The sequence below is a fragment of the Bos mutus genome, chromosome 18 (assembly GCF_027580195.1).
Source record: "Bos mutus isolate GX-2022 chromosome 18, NWIPB_WYAK_1.1, whole genome shotgun sequence".
NCBI lineage: Eukaryota > Metazoa > Chordata > Mammalia > Artiodactyla > Bovidae > Bos > Bos mutus.
Genome location: NC_091634.1, coordinates 37,596,101 through 37,615,071, shown reverse-complemented (window position 1 = coordinate 37,615,071; position 18,971 = coordinate 37,596,101). Strand labels below are relative to the sequence as shown.

General features: G+C 44.5%; 1 protein-coding gene across 10 annotated transcripts in view; it reads left to right on the top strand.

Moving 5' to 3' along the window:
- NLRC5 (NLR family CARD domain containing 5) overlaps positions 1-18,971 on the top strand; it is a 93,608-nt gene that overhangs the window by 13,026 nt on the left and 61,611 nt on the right. The window contains exon 1 of one of the 10 annotated variants that reach the window (XM_070388395.1): positions 14,070-14,840. The exons of the other annotated variants lie outside the window; for them this stretch is intronic. The gene's annotated coding sequence lies outside the window, so the exon portion shown is untranslated. Of the gene's footprint in view, positions 1-14,069; positions 14,841-18,971 lie in introns of those variants that run through there. 10 annotated transcript variants of the gene reach the window in all.

Below are 18,971 nucleotides of genomic sequence, written 5' to 3'. Positions count from 1 at the left end.
GAGAACCCGAGGGACGGGGGAGCCTGGTGGGTTGCCGTCTATGGGGTCGCACAGAGTCGGACACGACTGAAACAACTTAGCAGCAGTGTTTTGTTGGGAATATTTGCATAATTGTTCATGAGGGACATTAGTCTCTAGTTTTCTTGCAGTGTCTTTGTCTGGCTTTGATGTCAGAGAGTGCTGGCCTCCAAGAATGAGTTAGGAAGCGCTCCCCCTCTTCAACTTTTGGGAAAAGATCGAAAAGGATTGATATTAGTTCTTTTTTAACTTTTAGGTAGAATTCACTGTGAAGCCATCCAGTCCAGGACTTTTCTTTATTGGGAGATTTTTTTTTTTTTATTATTGCTGATGTATTTACTTACTAGTTATAAGTCTATTCAGATTTTCTACTTCTTTGTGACTTAATGTTGTAAGGTTTTGTGTTCCTGGGAATTTGTCCATTTCGTGTAGGTTATTCAATTTGTTGATGTACATAGTATTTACGTCATACAAATAAATACAATTTTAATTTTGTATTTGTAAATACAAATTTAATTTTGTATTTACTAGTAAGTAAATACAAATTTAAAATACATTTGTATTTACTTACTAGTTATAAGTCTATTCAGATTTTCTACTTCTTTGTAACTTAATGTTGTAAAGTTTTGTGTTCCTGGGGATTTGTAGGTTATTCAATTTGTTGACGTTCATAGTATTGTAATTCTTTTTATTTCTGTAGAATTGGTAGTGATGTGCCCACATTCTGACTTTAGTAATTTGAGTCTTCTCTCTTTTTTTATTAGTCCAAAGGCACGTCAATTTTGTTGATGTTTTGAAGAACCAGCTTTTGGTTTCATTAGCTTTTCTCTATTATTTTTCTATTCTCCTTTTCCTTTATTTACACTTTAATTGCTATTATTAGGCAAACCATTCAATATCACGGTAATCCAAGTCTATGCCCTGACCAGTAACGCTGAAGAAGCTGAATTTGAACAGTTCTATGAAGACCTACAAGACCTTCTAGAACTAACACCCAAAAAAGATGTCCTTTTCATTATAGGGGACTGGAATGCAAAAGTAGGAAGTCAAGAAACACCTAGAGTAACAGGCAAATTTGGTCTTGGAGCACAGAATGAAGCAGGGCAACGACTAATGGAGTTCTGCCAAGAGAATGCACTGGTCATAGCAAACACCCTCTTCCAACAACACAAGAGAAGACTCAACACGTGGACATCACCAGATGGTCAACACCGAAATCAGATTGATTATATTCTTTGCAGCCAAAGATGGAGAAGCTCTATACAGTCAGCAAAAACAAGACCAGGAGCTGACTGTGGCTCAGATCATGAACTCCTTATTGCCAAATTCAGACTTAAATTGAAGAAAGTAGGGGAAACCACTAGATCATTCAGATATGACCTAAATCAAATCCCTTATGACTATACAGTAGAAGTGAGAAATAGATTTAAGGGGCTAGATCTGATAGACAGAGTGCCTGATGAACTATGGATGGAGGTTCGTGACATTGTACAGGAGACAGAGATCAAGACCATCCCCAAGAAAAAGAAATGCCAAAAAGCAAAATGGCTGTCTGAGAAGGCCTTTCAAATAGCTGTGAAAAGATGGGAAGCAAAAATCAAAGGAGAAAAGGAAAGATATACCCATTTGAATGCAGAGTTCCAAAGAATAGCAAGGAGAGATAAGAAAGCCTTCCTCAGTGATCAATGCAAAGTAATAGAGGAAAATAATAGAATGAGAAAGACTAGAGATCTCATCAAGAAAATTAGATATCCCAAGGGAACATTTCGTGCAAAGATGGGCTCAATAAAGGACAGAAATTGTATGGATATTAAGAAGATGTTAAGAAGAGGTGGCAAGAATACACAGAAGAACCGTACAAAAAACGTCTTCATGACCCGGATAATCATGATGGTATGATCATTCACCTAGAGCCAGACATCCTGGAGTGTGAAGTCAAATGGGCCTTAGGAAGCATCACTACAAACAAAGCTAGTGGAGGTGATGGAATTCCAGTTGAGCTATTTCAAATCCTGAAAGATGATGCTGTGGAAGTGCTGCACTCAATATGCCAGCAAATTTGGAAAACTCAGCAGTGGCCACAGGACTAGAAAAGGTCAGTTTTCATTCCAATCCCAAAGAAAGGCAATGCCAATGAATGCTCAAACTACCACACAATTGCACTCAGCTCACACACTAGTAAAGTAATGCTCAAAATTCTCCAAGCCAGGCTTCAGCAATACGTGAACCGTGAACTTCCAGATGTTCAAGCTGGTTTTAGAAAAGGCAGAGGAACCAGAGATCAAATTGCCAACATCCGCTGGATCGTGGAAAAAGCAAAAGAGTTCCAGAAAAACATCTATTTCTGCTTTATTGACTATGCCAAAGCCTTTGACTGTGTGGATCACAATAAACTGTGGGAAATTCTGAAAGAGATGGGAATACCAGACCACCTGTCCTGCCTCTTGAGAAATTTGTATGCAGGTCAGGAAGCAACAGTTAGAACTAGGCATGGAACAACAGACTGGTTCCAAATAGGAAAAGGATTATGTCAAGGCTGTGTATTGTCACCCTGCTTATTTAACTTATATGCAGAGTACATCGTGAGAAACTCTGGGCTGGATGAAGCACAAGCTGGAATCAAGATTGCTGGGAGAAATACCAATAACCTCAGATATGAAGATGACACCACCCTTCAGGCAGAAAGTGAAGAAGAACTAAAAAGCCTCTTGATGAAAGTGAAAGAGGAAAGTGAAAAAGTTGGCTTAAAGCTCAACATTCAGAAAACGAAGATCATGGCATCTGGTCCCATCACTTCATGGGAAATAGATGGGGAAACAGTGGAAACAGTGTCAGACTTTATTTTTTGGGGCTCCAAAATCACAGCAGATGGTGATTGCAGCCATGAAATTAAAAGACACTTACTCCTTGGAAGGAAAGTTCTGACCAACCTAGATAGCATATTCAAAAGCAGAGACATTACTTTGCCAACAAAGATCCGTCTAGTCAAGGCTATGGTTTTTCCCGTGGTCATGTATGGATGTGAGAGTTGGACTGTGAAGAAGGCTGAGCGCCAAAGAATTGATGCTTTTGAACTGTGGTGTTGGAGAAGACTCTTGAGAGTCCCTTGGACTGCAAGGAGGTCCAACCAGTCCATCCTGAAGGAGATCAGTCCTGAATATTCATTGGAAGGACTGATGCTGAAGCTGAAACTCCAATATTTTGGCCATCTGATGCGAAGAGTGACTCATTTGAAAAGACCCTGATGCTGGGAGGGATTGGGGGCAGGAGGAGAAGGGGACGACAGAAGATGAGATGGTTGGATGGCATCACTGACTCAATGGACATGGGTTTGGGTGAACTCCAGGAGTTGGTGATGGACAGGGAGGCCTGGCGTGCTGCAGTTCATGGGGTCGCAAAGAGTCAGACACGACTGAGCGACTGAACTGAACCAAATTGTTATTATTTCATTCCTTCTGCTAGTTTTGCATTTAATTTACTTTTCTTTCCTAGTTTCTTAAGTTATAAAGTTAGGCTGTTGATTTGAGATCTTTCTTGTTTTCAAATGTAAACATTTATACCTATAAAATTTCTCCTTAGCACTGCTTTTGCTGTGTCCCATAAATTTTAGTTTTGTTTTCATTCATCTGTAAACATTTTCTAATTTCCATTGTGATTTCTTCTTTGATTTGCTTGACTGTGGGCAGTCTTGTTTCCACGATTTTGTGAGTTTTCCAGTTTCCTTTATGTTATTGATTTCTAACACCACTGTGGTCAAAGACTATACTTTGTATGATATTTATCTTTTAGAATCTATTGAGACATCATTTGTGCCCTTACATACAGTCTATCCTGGAAAATACCTCATGTGCAACTGAGAATGTGTATCCTGTTGTTGCGGGTGGAGAATCCTGTATATATCTGTCAGATCTTTTTGACTTATCGTACTCTTTAAGTCCTCTATTTCTTCACTTGTCTTCTGTTTGATTATTCTATCCCTTATTGCGAGTGGGTATTAAAGCCTCCAAATATTATTGTAAAAATGCTTATGTCTCACTTCAGTTCTATCAGTTTTTGCCTTGTATATTTTGGTTGTCTGTTATTAGGCATGTAAATGTTATAACTGGTATATCTTCTTGATATATTTAACCTTTTATTAACATGTAAAGTCCTTCTTTGTCTCTTAGAACCTTTTTTCTAATTTAAAGTCTACTTTATCTTTTTTTTTTAATTTTTTATTTTTTAATATAAATTTATTTATTTTAATTGGAGGCTAATTACTTTACAATATTGTATTGGTCTTGCCATACATCAACATGAATCTGCCAGGGGTGTACATGTGCTCCCCATCCTGAACCCCCCTCCCACCTCCCTCCCGTACCATCCCTCTGGGTCATCCCAGCGCACTAGCCCTAAGCATCCTGTATCCTGCATCGAGCCTGGACTGGCGATCCGTTTCACATTAGTCTACCGATTCCTTCTCTCCTTTGATTACTATTTTCATGGGATATCTTTTTCCATCCCTTTACTTTCAATCTGTTTTTGCCCTTGAATTTCAAGTGTGTCTCTTGTAGACAGCGTATGGTTAGATCAGTGTTTTTATCCATTCAGCCGATGTCTTTTGATTGGAGAGTTTAATCCCTTTGCATTTCGGTTACTACTGATGAGGAGGACTTACTTCTGTCATTTTGCTCTTTGCTTTTTATATGCCTTATAGCTTTTTGGTCCCTCACTTTTTGCATTCCTCTTTCGTGTTTAGTTAACTTTTTGTAGTGAAATGTTTAAATTCTTTCTTAATTTTCTTTTGAGTATATTCTATAGCTAGTTTCCTTGTGGTTAGCATGAGGATTACATTTAACATCCTAATATAACATTCTAATTTGAATATAGTGATTTCACTTCAGTAATGTACAAAAACTCTGCTATTTTACAGCTCCATTCCCACTGTTTTCTGTTGTTGGTGTCACAAAATTACATCTTTACACTTTATGTGCCTCAAATATAAAATAATAATTTTAAAAAATGCATTAGTCTCCTAGTGTTTGTAGAACACAAGATTTGGAATTAAAAACCAGTTACAGCAGTACTAGTCTTTACACTAATAATTGTTTTTCTTTACATGTATACATAAATCCTATAGAAAACAAAAAATACAAACTATTACTGCAATAATACTAGCTTTTATAACTGTCCATATACTTGCCTTTATTGATATCTTTATTTTTCACATGGCTTCAACTGTCTAGAGTCCTTTCATTTCCCTTTGCAGGAGTACCTTGAGCATTTCTTGCTGGGCACATCATGAACCCCCTCAGCTTTTGTTTATCTGGGAATGTCTTGATTTCCCCCTTACTTTTGCAGGACAGTTTTGCCGGATATAGGATTTTTGGTTGGCAGTTTTTCTTTTAGCACTTTGAATGTATGGGCCTACCGTCCTCAGGTTTCAGAGGAGAAATTTGCAGATAATCATATTGAGGAGCCCGTGTATGTGATGATTCACTTCTCTCTTGCTGCTTTCAAGACTTGAACTTTATCTTTGAGATTTGGGCATTTTTAACATAATTGTATGTATTTTTGGCTGTGCTGGGTCTTTGTTGCTGCATGAGCTTTTCTCTAGTTGTAGAGAGTGGAGACTACCCTCTAGCTGCACTGTGTGGCCTTCTCATTTTATTGGCTTCTGTTGTAGAGCATGGTCTTCAGGGCACATGGGCTTCAGTAGTTGTGGCACACAAGCTCAGTAGCTGCACTCCCCGGGCTCTGAAGCACTGGCTCAGTAGTTGTGGTGCACGGGCTTAGTTGCTCTGCAGCATGTGGGATCTCCCCAGATCCGGGATTGAACCTGTGTCTGCTGCATTGGCAGGCAGATTCTTTACCACAAGGGCAACCAGGGAAGCCCCTCTTTTGTTTTTGAAAGTCTGCTTATAATGTGTTTTGATGTGGGTCTCTGAGTTAATTTCACTTGAAATTCGTTGAGGTTTTTGAATGTTTATATTCAACTCTTCCATCAAATTTGAGAACTTTTCAGCCATTATTTCTTCAATTTTTCTCTCTGTCCCTTTCTCTTCCTTCTTCTGGGGCTCCCATAGTACATATGGTGGCCCACTTAATCATGTCTCACACATCCCTTAAACTCTGTTCACTTTCTTCAGGCTTTTTCTGTTTCTCAGCCTTTATAATTTCCTTTATTCTATCTTGAAGTTCCCTGATTCTTTCTTCTGCCTACTCAAATCTGCCTTTGAATCCCTCTATGAATTTTTCATTTTCAATATTACATTTTTTCAGCTCCAGAATCTTTTCTTGGTTTCTTTTTAGGTTTTCTATCTCTTTATTGATATTTACATTTTGTCCGCACAACTTTTTTTTTTTTTTTTAGCTCTTTGGGACTCTTTAAGGCAGTTGTTTTAAAGTATTTGTCTAATATATCCGTCACTAATTTTTTTCAGAGACGGAGTCTATTGAATATTTTTTCCTTTCAGTGGGCCATTGTTTCCTGTGTATGCTTTGTGATTTTGTTGTTGCTGTTGTTCTTGTTGAACACTGGACGTTTGAATCTAATAACGTGTAAAATCTGGGAATCAGATTCTCCCCCTCTCCAGGGTTGCTGGTTTTGGTTATTGGGTGTTATTTTTTTGTATTGTTGTAAACTGTTTCTGGGCCTAGAGTCAACCTGAGATGTAAACTTAATGTCTTCTTATGTCTTTTCTGAACCTTTTCTTAGGCATGTGCAGTCACTTTATAATTTTCCCCATATGTGCAGTTGTTTCTAAATGTCCGTGTCTTTAATGTCTGGCTCCCAAAAGGGGAAAAGCAGAATTGAAGGAAGAAACAAAGGGCATTAACTGAAAGTTGCACAGTCGTGTCCAACTTTTTATGACCCCATGGACTGTAGCCCTTCAGGCTCCTCTCGCCATGGAATTTTCCAGGCAATACTGGAGAGGGTTGCCATTCCCTTCTCCATGGGATCTTCCCAACCCAGGGATTGAACCTAGGTCTCCCTAATTGCAGGCAGATTCTTTACCACTGCTGCTGCTGCTAAGTCACTTCAGTCATGTCCGACTCTGTGCGACCCCATAGATGGCAGCCCACCAGGCTCCCCCATCCCTGGGATTCTCCAGGCAAGAACACTGGAGTGGGTTGCCATTTCCTTCTCCGATGCATGAAAGTGAAAAGTGAAAGTGAAGTCACTCAGTCGTGTCCGACTCTTAGCGACCCCATGGACTGCAGCCACCAGGCTCCTCTGTCCCTGGGATTCTTCAGGCAAGAGTACTGGAGTGGGGTGCCATTGCCTAAATCTCCTGGAGGTCAGTTCAGCTGAGAAGAGGCTTGCAACATGGAGGGGGTGGGGTGTATCAACAATGGCTGCCTGTTTCTGTCTGCGCCTCTGAGATCAGAAGCAGCAGTCAACAGTTACGGCCCAAGTCTCCAGTATCTGGAGGACAGGGCCCTTTCCACCCACCCAGCTCCTGCAAGCTGTGTGCAGGCTGTTCCAGGTGCACAGCTGACTGCCATGAGTCTGAGGGGGAAGGGACAGGCACCTATTACTGTGTTAAGAGCTGAAATGGACCAAAATTAACCAAAATTTAACAGTCCAGACTTCCCCTTGCAGTTGTAAGCTTTCAACAGACTCCAGAGTTCCAAAACAGTTATACCAGATTCTGCTCACACCATTTTTGTCTAAATGAGGAGACAGAATCCTAATGTTTCCTACTCTGCCATCTTTCCTGAATCCTGTCCTGAACCATTGTTTTTTATATACATTCTTTTTCTTAATATTCTTTTCCATTATGGTTTATCATAGGATACTGAATATAGTTCTTTGTGCTATACAGTTGGATCTTGTTGTTTATCCATTCCACACGTAAAAGCTTACATCTGCTAACCCCAACCTCCCACTCCATCCTTCCTCCAGCCCTCTCCCCTTTGGCAACCAACAGTCTGATCTCTGTGTCCCTGAATGAACCATTATTTTAAAAATTTGAGACCATGTTGCTAAATTTCTTTCCTAGAAGACTGTGTGGACACAGAGGCTGCAGGCAGCTATAAAACTGCTTGATCCCCCAACATCCATCTTCTGAGGGGAGGCATGGAGCCTGTACCATCAGCAAAACCCAAACCCCCATTAACTCCTTGCCTGAGAGGTTGCTTCTGCTCTTCATGCCAAATGGAGGGAAGACTCAAACCCTGGGGAACTTGTATTCTGAGGCATTCAGGTCTTGTCACAGCATCTTGTTTGAAGAGAGAAATAGCTTTCTGTTTTGCGTGTCTCACAATAGTCTTTTCCTTACATTCTTGAAGGTGTCCTGTGCATTTGGCACCCACAGAATTCTCTTCTTGAAACGGACAAGTCAAGCTTTGTCTCAGACTTACACAGCAGAGTCAGCCAGATAGTGTTAAGTGGTGCGTGGACAAGGCATTCGTTGAATCACAAAGTGAGAGCAGCTGTGCTGTTTTCACTTCTCTCTGATCCTTCCTGATTCATCAAGAAGAAAGTCTCAGTTGACTGCTAATATCTGTAATGCCTCTCACACTGAGGACCACCTTTTTAACAACTGGAGGCCAGGCCTCAGGCCAGAGCCCCAGGGGGGCAGTTTCAGTGGGCATCATTTTAGTTTTGTTTCCCTTGGGTTTGTTTGGAGGAGTTACCTTCCATGCAAGGCAAATGATACTAGAAAATCAAGTTCAAAGTGAAATGATTTCTAGAAAATGTTTAAGGAAACGATACTCTAATTCTCGTATAAGGCAAAAATGTTCTCCAACATGGGTAAAAAAAGTCTTGGAACTTGTATTCTTCTCCCTAAAGAGTAAGATTGTGAGAAAATTCACATGATATATTTCTAAAATGTTTGGAACTTTTCAAATGAGTGCAGATTATATTTTATAGCAGAAAAATAATCAAGAGCTATGGAAATGATTATTTTGTTCAGAAAGAAGATCATTGGTTGAAGGCAGTGTGGTGCTTCAGTTAGGAAAGCGCCTCTGAGTTCAGTGGAGAGATTTTAAAAAAATTTTTTTTTTTTTAATTTTTGGCCATGCTGGGTCTTTGTTGCTATGTGAGGGCTTTCTCTAGTTGCGGTGCACAGGTGTCTCATTCTGGTGTTCTATCTTGCTGCAGAGCATGGGTTCTAAGGCACAGGATCAGTAGTTGTGGCTTACAAGCTTAGTTGCTCCGTGGCATGTGGGATCTTCCCAGATCAGGGATCAAACGCTTGTCCCCTGTATTGGCAGGCAAATTCTTAACCACTGGACCACCAACGAAGTCCTCAGCAGAGCTTTTAATGTCTTTTTTTCTTTTTTAAAAAAAATTTGGAAAAAAAAAAATTGGGGGCCATTTACCATATGGGATCTTATTTCCCTGACGAGGGATCAGACCCATGCCCCCTGCATTGGAAGCACAGAGTCCTAACCGCTGGACCACCAGGGAAGTCCCTCAGCAGAGGTTTTTAATCCACTCTTTGCTTCTTGACTTCCCAGAATCTGTAACATCTGCCTTGAAAGGGTGACTGAGAACCTGCTGAGGAAATGCAAGTGGAATGCTGTAGCATGTTGCCCGGACCTGTGCTAAGAACCCAGTATATGAGACTGGCATCAGCTAGCATCCGCTGCAGATGGGCAGTCCCCCTCATCGTGCTGTAATCTTCATTATTGTCTTCCAGCCTCAGAATGACCATGTGAAGTGGATGCAGAGTCATCACCCCATTTGCAGATGAGGAACTGGAGGTACAGAGGAGTTAGGAAACTTGCCCTAGGTTGCACAGCACATGTTGAAATCAGGATTTGCACCCAAGCCTCCCGACCCCTTATCAGCTCCACCAGTCCCTGTAAGACGGGCTGGTATTAACCCTACTTGAGGTACAAGTGAGTTACAGCTCATAGAGGGCAGGGACTTGCCTGGTATCACCCAGCAAATCAGTTTGGGGCAGTGAAGCTCAGAACTGAGGCTCCAACCAATGATCACTAACCTCCAGCCCTCTCCCCAAGCCTTTCTTCTGCCCACATTTCGTGTGCCTGGGCACTGCCACTTGGCATGGGAGGACATAGGTCAGCTGATCCAGCCTAGAAGTAGAACTCCTCTTCTGACTTCAAAGAGTGCAGCTTTCTGGTCACTGATCTTCTGTCTTCTTTCACTTTCAAAAAAATGTTTTCAGCTTAAACCACACAGGTAATACATGATTAAATTCGCTTTGCGAACAGCTGGATGCCATGTCAGGTACCTATATCTCCATTACTCACTTCTTCCCGCCCCAGGCCAGTCCTCTCCTAGTTTGAGATAACCAGTTTGGTGTGTTGCCTTCCAGAACTTTATCTAAGGCTTTGCATTAAAAAACAAACACACAAGGGGATTCCCTGGAGGTCCAGTGGTCAGGACTCTGCGCTCTCAATGCAGATCCCACAAGCCATGTTGTACAACCGAAAAAAAAAACAACCCAAAACCAACAATTAAAAAAAAAACACCCAAAACACTTCTATTGGGCTCACTAACTGCAAGGCCTTGTTTTAAGCACTTTACATGTATTGACACAGTCCCAACCCTGTGAGGTAGATACTGAAGTTATCCTTGGTTTATTTATTTTCATTTATTTTTTTTATTTTTGACTGTGCTGGGTCTTTGCTGTGCGCACAGGCTTTCTCTGGTTGCGGCGAGTGGAGCCTAGTCTTCACTGTGGTCCGAGGGTGTCTCATTGCAGTGGCTTCTCTTGTGGCAGAGTGTGGGCTCTAGGGCTCAAGGGTTCAGTAGTTGTGGTACCTGGGCTTAGTTGCCCCGAGGTATGTGCATCTTCACAGACCAGGCACTGAACCTGCATCCCCTGCAGTGCCTGCCGGACTCTTAACTACTGGACCACCAGGGAAGTCCTATCCTTGTTTTATAGATGAGAACACTGAAGCCTAGAGAGGCTATACAATTTGCCTGATGCCGCACAGCCTGCAGATGACGAAATGCTTAGTTCCAAGCTAGACAGCTGGCTCCAAAATTCATGCTCTTAACCTCTAAGTTATAAAAACATGGGATTACAGACCTGGATGAAGACATACAGTGTTGGTGCTCTGTTTTCTATGTATTCTTCAAACAAATAGTATCATATTATGCATATCATTATTCATGTGTCTTGTTTATTCAGTTAATACATATAAGGATCCAGCCATGTCAGTGGTCTTCATGCCCATAACCCAGAGGTGTGGTCACACCAAACCTTATTGAGATATCAGTTGGTCAAACACGGCTGCAGGATTTCCTTATCCAGTATACTCTGCGTATTCCAGGCTGTGTGGCTCTCCCTGGGCTTCCTGCCAAGCAGCTTGGTTATAGAGTCAAAGGGTGGACACATTTAGGTTTTAGAAATTGCCTCCAATTTGCCTTTGGAAGTGGGCAGACCAATCTCCAGGCTGTGAATTTGAACCTCAGGATCTAATTTCTCCACTTTACATCTTGAGCCTTCTTTGCCCCCCAAACCAGCACATAATTCCTCCGGGATCCTCTTCAACCACATGGTTGGAGATGAAAAGGGGATTTCCAGATCTCAGCTTCATTTTCGGTTTGGTGTGGACATGGGAGGAGTTGGCAGGGCCACAAGGTGCCAAGGTGCAGGCCAGAGGCGGAAGTGCGGGAGGAGCGGCAGTTTTCAGCAGGCACCCTCAGGGTCCCATCTAAATGCGGCCATCTCGGTGGCCTTCCTGTCCCCAGCCTCTCGAAGGCAAGAAGCCTCGGCTCTGCTGGGGAAGCAAGGTGCCGGGTACAAGGGAACATGAAGCCTCTCTGCCCACCTGGAGTGGAGCGCTGGGTGGCTGCATGGCCTAGAATAGTAGTCCTCAAGCTCAGCTGGGTTGCTTCCAAAGGTGCCTGTGTCCCACCCTCAGAGACTGTGCTGTGATTAATCTGGGGTGCAGCCCACTGGAATTTTTAAAACCCCGGATGACTCTAACATGTAGGCAGGTTTGGGATCCACTGGCCCTCCGGAGGCCCAGGACTCTGTTGGGAAGGAGCCTTCTCACCGGCCACTTCTGGTGGGTGCTGGACCCAAACCGCCAGGGCTGAGTGGAAAAGGCAAGATCCCTCCCTGGCCACCTGCTGTCCACGTTTCGGAGAAGGGTACACCTGGAAACCCCAGGCGGTCTTTTGGTGGAGAGTCTGAGCTGTCTGAGCAGGAAGTCGGCCGGAATAAAGGAGGCAGTTTCAGTTCTAGTGATGGGGGCTGGGAGCCAGATTCCTGGTTTCTAGTGACAAGAAGAGAGAGTCGCTGCTGGATTTAGAACAGGGGCCACCCAGGCCCGGGGCTCAGAGTGCAGGCTCGTGCCACCCTCCTCAAAGACTTTGAGACAAGAAGATGCTTCCTCAGCTCCCAGCTCTGTATCCTTCTAGCTGGTGATGTGGGGAGGGCCCCTCACTGCTGGGAGCCTTGGTTCCTTTTTCTTTTTTAAATTCGCTAATTTGGCTGTGTCAGGTCTTAGTTGCGGCACTCGGGATTTTTGATCTTTGTTGAGGCAGGTGGGCTGTTAGTTGTGGCATGTGGGATCCAGTTCCCTGACCAGGTATCAAACCCGGGCCCTCTGCACTGGGAGCAGGGAGTCTTGGCCACTAGACCACCAGGGAAGCCTTGGGCCTCGGTTTCTGCTTTGGTAAGACACATGGGGGTGCGTGTTAAGTCCTGCAGGACCCTGTCATTGTGAGGGACAATAAAGATGATGGCTTTCAAAAGAAATCACCCCCATCGCACACCCTCCCCCCACCCCCACCCCATGGAAATGTGCCGGGTCAAGGACCCCTCTTGCCCTCTCTGCCCACTTTTATGGATGAGGGAAGAAATGGCTGCTCACATCTCCCTGAAGGTAGCCCGTCGTGGGGACCCATGAAAAGAGGATGATTCCTGGGGTGGGGCTGCATTAGCCCCCCCTAGAAAAAGCCTGATAGCTCAGTCTGGTCTCACTTTCACTTCTTACTTGCTATGAGTGTCAGTAAGGCCTTCCCCTCTTGGGACTTCAGTTTCCCCATCTGTAAAATGGGCCTGGGAACATCCCTGGCCATCTGGTGGTTAGGACTCCGCACTCCCACTGCAAGGGGCATGGGGTTCGATCCCTGGTCAGGGAACTGTGTGGCCAGAGGGGAAAAAAAGGCCAGGGAGTTGGGGAGGGGAGATGGCATGGATTCTTCCAGCTAGGTTCGCCTTTGCTTCTGGGCTCAGGCGTCCTCCAAAGCCTTGGACTGTGATCATCCACCCTGGGGGGATGCAGAGGCCCTGAGTTTTCTGTTGTCAGTGCTGTAGGACTTGGTGTGAGAGGGCTTGAGGGCCTCTGTGGACTCTGGTCCACCCCGGGGTCCCCAGGCCTGACCTGTCCACTAGGTCCTGAGAAACCGACTCCAGCAGCACTTTGCTTGCCCTCCTTCCGATATTTTGGTCCGAACGTCTGGAGTGGCTGTCATGGCCCAGGCCATGCTTTTCTTATTGTCCCTACCAGCCATACCCTTCCTGTCTTGAGGTTGGGGTTCTAGCCTTCTTATTTCTGGTCCTCTCTTCCCACTGTCTGACCTCAGTGGCCCTCTTCTGTCCTCTTTCCTCCCACCAGGGCCCTGGAGCTGGGGCAGAACCCCAGGTCTCAGAACCAGCCAGAGGATAGGGCTTCCAGCCACCCACGGGCCTTGATGCTCGGCTTGACCCTCCCAGACAGGCCAGGGAACAGGGACGGCCCGTGATTCCCCCCCTGTAGAGATGAGGAAACAGAACCCAACAAGTGAGGTTTGGGGGTGCGGCCAGCACCTGTGACTGCCGAGCCCCAGCCTTGAAGGGCCTCCCTCTCAATCCAAGCAGGAAGAAGGAAGAAGCATCCAGAGGTCTGTGACTCCAACCATATCCTCTCCTCCTTCCCTCCCTCTTTTCCATCTACCCTGTGCTGGGCCGGGGCTGCAGAGCGAACAACACTGGTAATAATAGCTAATGTGCCAGATGCCGTGTCAGGGGATTTGCCTGCTTCACCTCCCGATGCCCTTGCCAGTTAACTGTTATTACCCCAAAAGCTGACCCTGCTGGTGCTCCGGGTCTCCAGTCTACTGGGCCCCCCTTCATGGGCCAGTCCCCCACTCCCATTCTCCATCCATTGTGGGTGTAGGCTGCTCACACTGCACCCTGACCTTAAAGATTCCCCTTGGCCTATTGGAATGCCCCTCCTCCACTACTTTGATATGGCCCATAGCCAGTGTCTGGAGGATGTGGCCACTGCGGGGGGGTGGGAAATAGCAGCCCAGCCCCCTTGCCTCTTGGCAGGATAGGCCTGTTGACCTGTCACTCACATTCCAGAGCTCCCTGTGGTCAGGCTGAAGCTAGACCGCTCCTGAAACCTCATCTTTGCCTAACTTCTTCCCTTGCCTCATCCTGCTTCCCTTTCAGCCTTAATAAATAACTTCAACAGACACCCCTATCTTGGGTTCTGCTTTTAGCAGCCTGACCTCAAACATTCTCCTTTTACAGATGAGGACACTGAAGTACCAAGCCATGGGGTAACCAAACCAAAGCCACACAGCCGGTACCAAGTAGAGACTCCAATCCAGGGCCCTGTTGCCAAGGCGTTTGCTCTTGTCCAGAATCAGGTGGTGTTCCCAGCTGCTGAAGGAAGGACTGACCAAGAGGAAATGATGGTGCAGAATGACAAGCCCTGCTGTGGGGGAGGAAGGAGACATTGCTAAGGAGGGAAGCCCAGTGGTGGCGGCGTGACTCAGTCTGGGAAGGCAGCCGGCAGGACTTCCCTGAGAAGGGAGCAGGAGTTGATTGGAGCTGAGTCCGTAAAGAGAAGGAGGAATTTGCAAGATGGAAGGGAAAGGGCAGGGCATTCGAGGCAGAGCAGGGCATGTGTGCAAGGTGAGGAGTTGTGAAAGAGGATGGCTGGGTGGGGCCGGGAGCGTGGTCAAGTGGCAGGCAGCAGAGGTGGCGTGAGAGGGCCCGAAAGTGGCCAGGACCCAGACAGTGAAGGGCCATTTGTTACTCATCCTTTGAACCTTTCTTGAGCACCTGATGTGGACCTGCTTCGTGGAAGTCCCACTAACTGTGGTGCCACACTGCATCTTACAGGTGACGGGAAACTGTAGGAGGTTTAGACAGAAATGAGACCAGACCAGAGCTGAGTTTTAGAGATGACTCTGGCCAGAGAAGTGCATGTTGGCATGTGTGCGCATGTGCATGAGTGTGGACTGGAGGTCGAGGGGCGGGGGTGGGGGCAGCAGTCTCCAGGCATAGGGAGCAGCAAGAGCAAAGGACTGGGCAAAGGAACTGGCTCCCCTAACCTCCACAGCACGGCATGCCCCGGAAAGCAAGAGAGACTCCCCAAGAGCACAGTGATGAGGGCGGCGGAAGCCAGGATGGAGCTCCCCTCTGGGCAAGCCTCCTATGCCCACCCCTCAGTGAGACCAGCACCCTGACAAGGCCCCCTGCCTTTTTCCCTCTTCCTGTCTGGACCCGGACTGGAGTGGCAGGAGCATGGGACCACAAACCCACATGCCTGGATTCCCTTGGGTCTTACTGTGTGATGCTGGCTTTTCATTACCGCTCTCTGAGCCCCATGTCCCAGGAATGCATTGGTGATTCTTAGAGGTAACACATTTACTAGGGAATCTTCCTGACCCAGGGATCAAACCCTAGTTTTTAATATGAACATTTTATGGCTTTGAAACAGTTGTACCTGCTGAAAAGTTTTAATGTATGCAGTTGTCCACAGAGTACGAGTGGCCCTCAGTGTCCCTATCCTTGGATGCTCAAGTCCTTTATATAAGATGGCATAGTACAGTCAGCACTCCATATCTATGGGTTCCACCCTTGAAGATTCAGATCCACAGATACAGAGAGCGAACTGTACAGTGTAAAGGGCTCTCCTTTGCCTGCTTCTCCCACGTCCACTCCCCACGTGCAATCCTGTCACCAGTTTTCTTGGGTAGCCCTAGAGTTGGTCTCTCTGTATGCAGATTCACACAGCACATTTAAAACAGACATATGCCGTAGCTTTTAAAAGTTGAATTCACTTACTAATATACTTTGGAGCTTTTTTCACTTAGCATATTTTAACTGTTCATCCATCTTGTAGTACGTAATAGTGGCTCAGCAGTAAACAATTCGTCTGCAATGCAGGACATGCAGGAGATGTGAGTTTGATCCCTGGGTCGGAAGGACCCCCTGGAGGAGGGCATGGCAGCCCACTCCAGTATTCTTGCCTGGAGAATCCCATGGACTGAGGAGCCTGGCAGGCTACAGTCCATAGGGTCGCAAACAGTGGACATGACTGAAGTGACTGAACACGATATTCCTTTTTTCCTTTTTGTTGCTAAATAATATTCTGTTGTAGTGACATACCATATTTTGCTTACTCATCTGTGAGTTATGGAAATTTTGATTTTTTTCACTTTTTGGCTATGAGGGATGATAAACATTTGTGTATATGTTTTTGTGTAAGTATATATATTTCATTTCTCTTGAGTATAAACCTAGGAGTAGAAAATTGCTGAGTTATAACTCTGGTTAACATTTTAAAGAACTGCCAACCTTCTCCAAAGAGGCTGCACCATTTTGCATTCCCACCAGCAGTACATAAGGGTTCCTATTTTTCCACATCCTCATTAACAGTTGTATTATCTTCTCTTTCATTGTAGATATTTGAGGGGGGTATGAAATGATATCTGGTTGTGGTTTTAATAAGAAAACTTTACTTACTTAATTTAAAAATAATTCTTGAAAAAAAAGGAATTCCCAGGCGGTCCAGTGGTTAGGACCCAGTACGCTCACTGCCAAGGGCCTTTGTTCAATACCTGGTCCAGGAACTAAGATCCCATAAGTAGTGTGGCACAGCCAATAATAATAATTCTTTCCATTTAAAATACTTGTATTACTATGTGTTTTAATACTATGTATTTTTCTATATTTTCCCTCTCAATACCATTGATCAAATAGTGGATTTTAAATGGGTGTGAAGCTAATTTGAACTCTCTTCCATTCCGTAGATCAATCTGTTCTATTTTAAATCTGGCACCATCAGGTTTTAATGACATTTACTTTATAAAATGCGTTTGTTTGGAAGTCTCTCCATTATTGCCTGCCTTTCCCAATGAATAGTCTCTGATATAATTGCCATTTGTGTCATATTTTAGATCCTACATATAAGTGATATCATATGGTATTTGTCTTTCTCTTTCTGACCTACTTCACTTAGTGTGATAATCTCTAGTTCAGTTCATGTTGCTGCAAATGGCACCATTTCATTCTTTTAATGGCTGAGTAGTATTCCATTATATGTATGTACCTCATCTTCTTTATTCATTCATCTGTCAATGGACATTTAGGTTGTATCCATGTCTTGGCTATTGTAAATAATGCTGCTATGAACATAGCGGTACGTGTATCTTTTTGAATGATAGTTTTGTCTGGGTTTTGTCCAGGAGTAGGATTGCTGAATCACATGGTAACTCTATTTTTAGTTTTTTGAAGAATTTCCATACTGTTCTCCGTAGTGGCTACACCGATTTACAACAATGTTAAGAGGGTTCCCTTTTCTTCACACTCTCTCCAGCATTTGTTATTTGTAGACTTTTTAATGATGGTCATTCTGACTGCTGTGAAGTGGTACCTCATCGTAGTCTTGATTTGCATTTCTCTAATAATTAGCAATGTTAAACATATTTTTATATGCCTATTGGCCATCTATGTGTCTTCTTTGAAGAAATATCTCTCTAGATCTTTTGCCCATTTTTGGATTGAACTGTTTGTATATTTTGGAAATTAAGCCCTTGTCTATTGCATTATTTGCAGATATTTTCTCCCAGTCAATAGGTTGTCTTCTAGTTTTGTTTATGGTTTCCTTTGCTATACAAAAGCTTGTACATTTGACTAGGTCTCGTTTGTTAATTTTTGGTTTTATTTCTATTGTCTTGGGAGACTGACCTAAAAAAATATTGGTGCTATTATGTCAGAGAATGTTTTGCCTATGTTCTCTTCTAGGAGTTTTATGGTGTCATGTCCCATAATTGTTAGGCCATTTTGAGTTTTTGCTGTGCATTGTGTGAGGTCGGAGAAGGCAATGGCACCCCACTCCAGCACTCTTGCCTGGAAAATCCCATGGATGGAGGAGCCTGGTATGCTGCAGTCCATGGGGTCGCTAAGAGTCGGACACGACTGAGCGACTTCACTTTCACGCATTGGAGAAGGAAATGGCAGCCCACTCCAGTGTTCTTGCCTGGAGAATCCCAGGGACGGGGGAGCCTGGTGGGCTGCCGTCTATGGGGTCGCACAGAGTCGGACACGACTGAAGCGACTTAGCATGGTGTGAGGTGTAAATCAACTTCATTGATTTACATACAGTTGTCCAGCTTTTTCAGTAGCACTTGCTGAAGAGACTGTCTTTTCCCCATTGTATTCTTGCCTCCTTTGTCAAAGATTAGTTGACAGTAGCTGTGTGAGTTTATCTCTGGGCTCTGTATAAAATGTGCCCTCTTGACGTGGATTGATCTGAAGTCTGGAACTTTGTTGTTACCTTCCTCATACTTCTTAGCTACTCCATCAGTGCATACTTTGATCTTTTGCCTTTCTCCCATTCTTCCATATCCTTTTTAGCCATCTTTTCTTTTGTCAGTTCCTTATTGTTAGACAAGATCTCGGAAGCTGTGTTACACAGACATTTGTACCAGTGTCATTTTATTTTATACTTATTTATTTATCTGTGGCTGTTCTGGGTCTTCATTACTGCTTGGGCTCTTTTCTTTAGTTGTGGCGCCCAGGGGCTGCTCTCTAGTTGCAGGGCTCGGGCCTCTCATTGCCGTGGCTTCCCTCGTTGCAGAGCACAGGCTTCAGTAGTTGAGGCACGTGGGCTCGGTAGTTGCAGCTCCTGGGCTCTAGAGCACAGGCTCAGGGTTGTGGCCACAGGCTTCATTGCTCCACAGCATGTGGGCTTTTTCCAGATCAGGGATTGAACCAGTGCCTACTGCATTCGCAGGCAGATTCTTTGCCCACTAA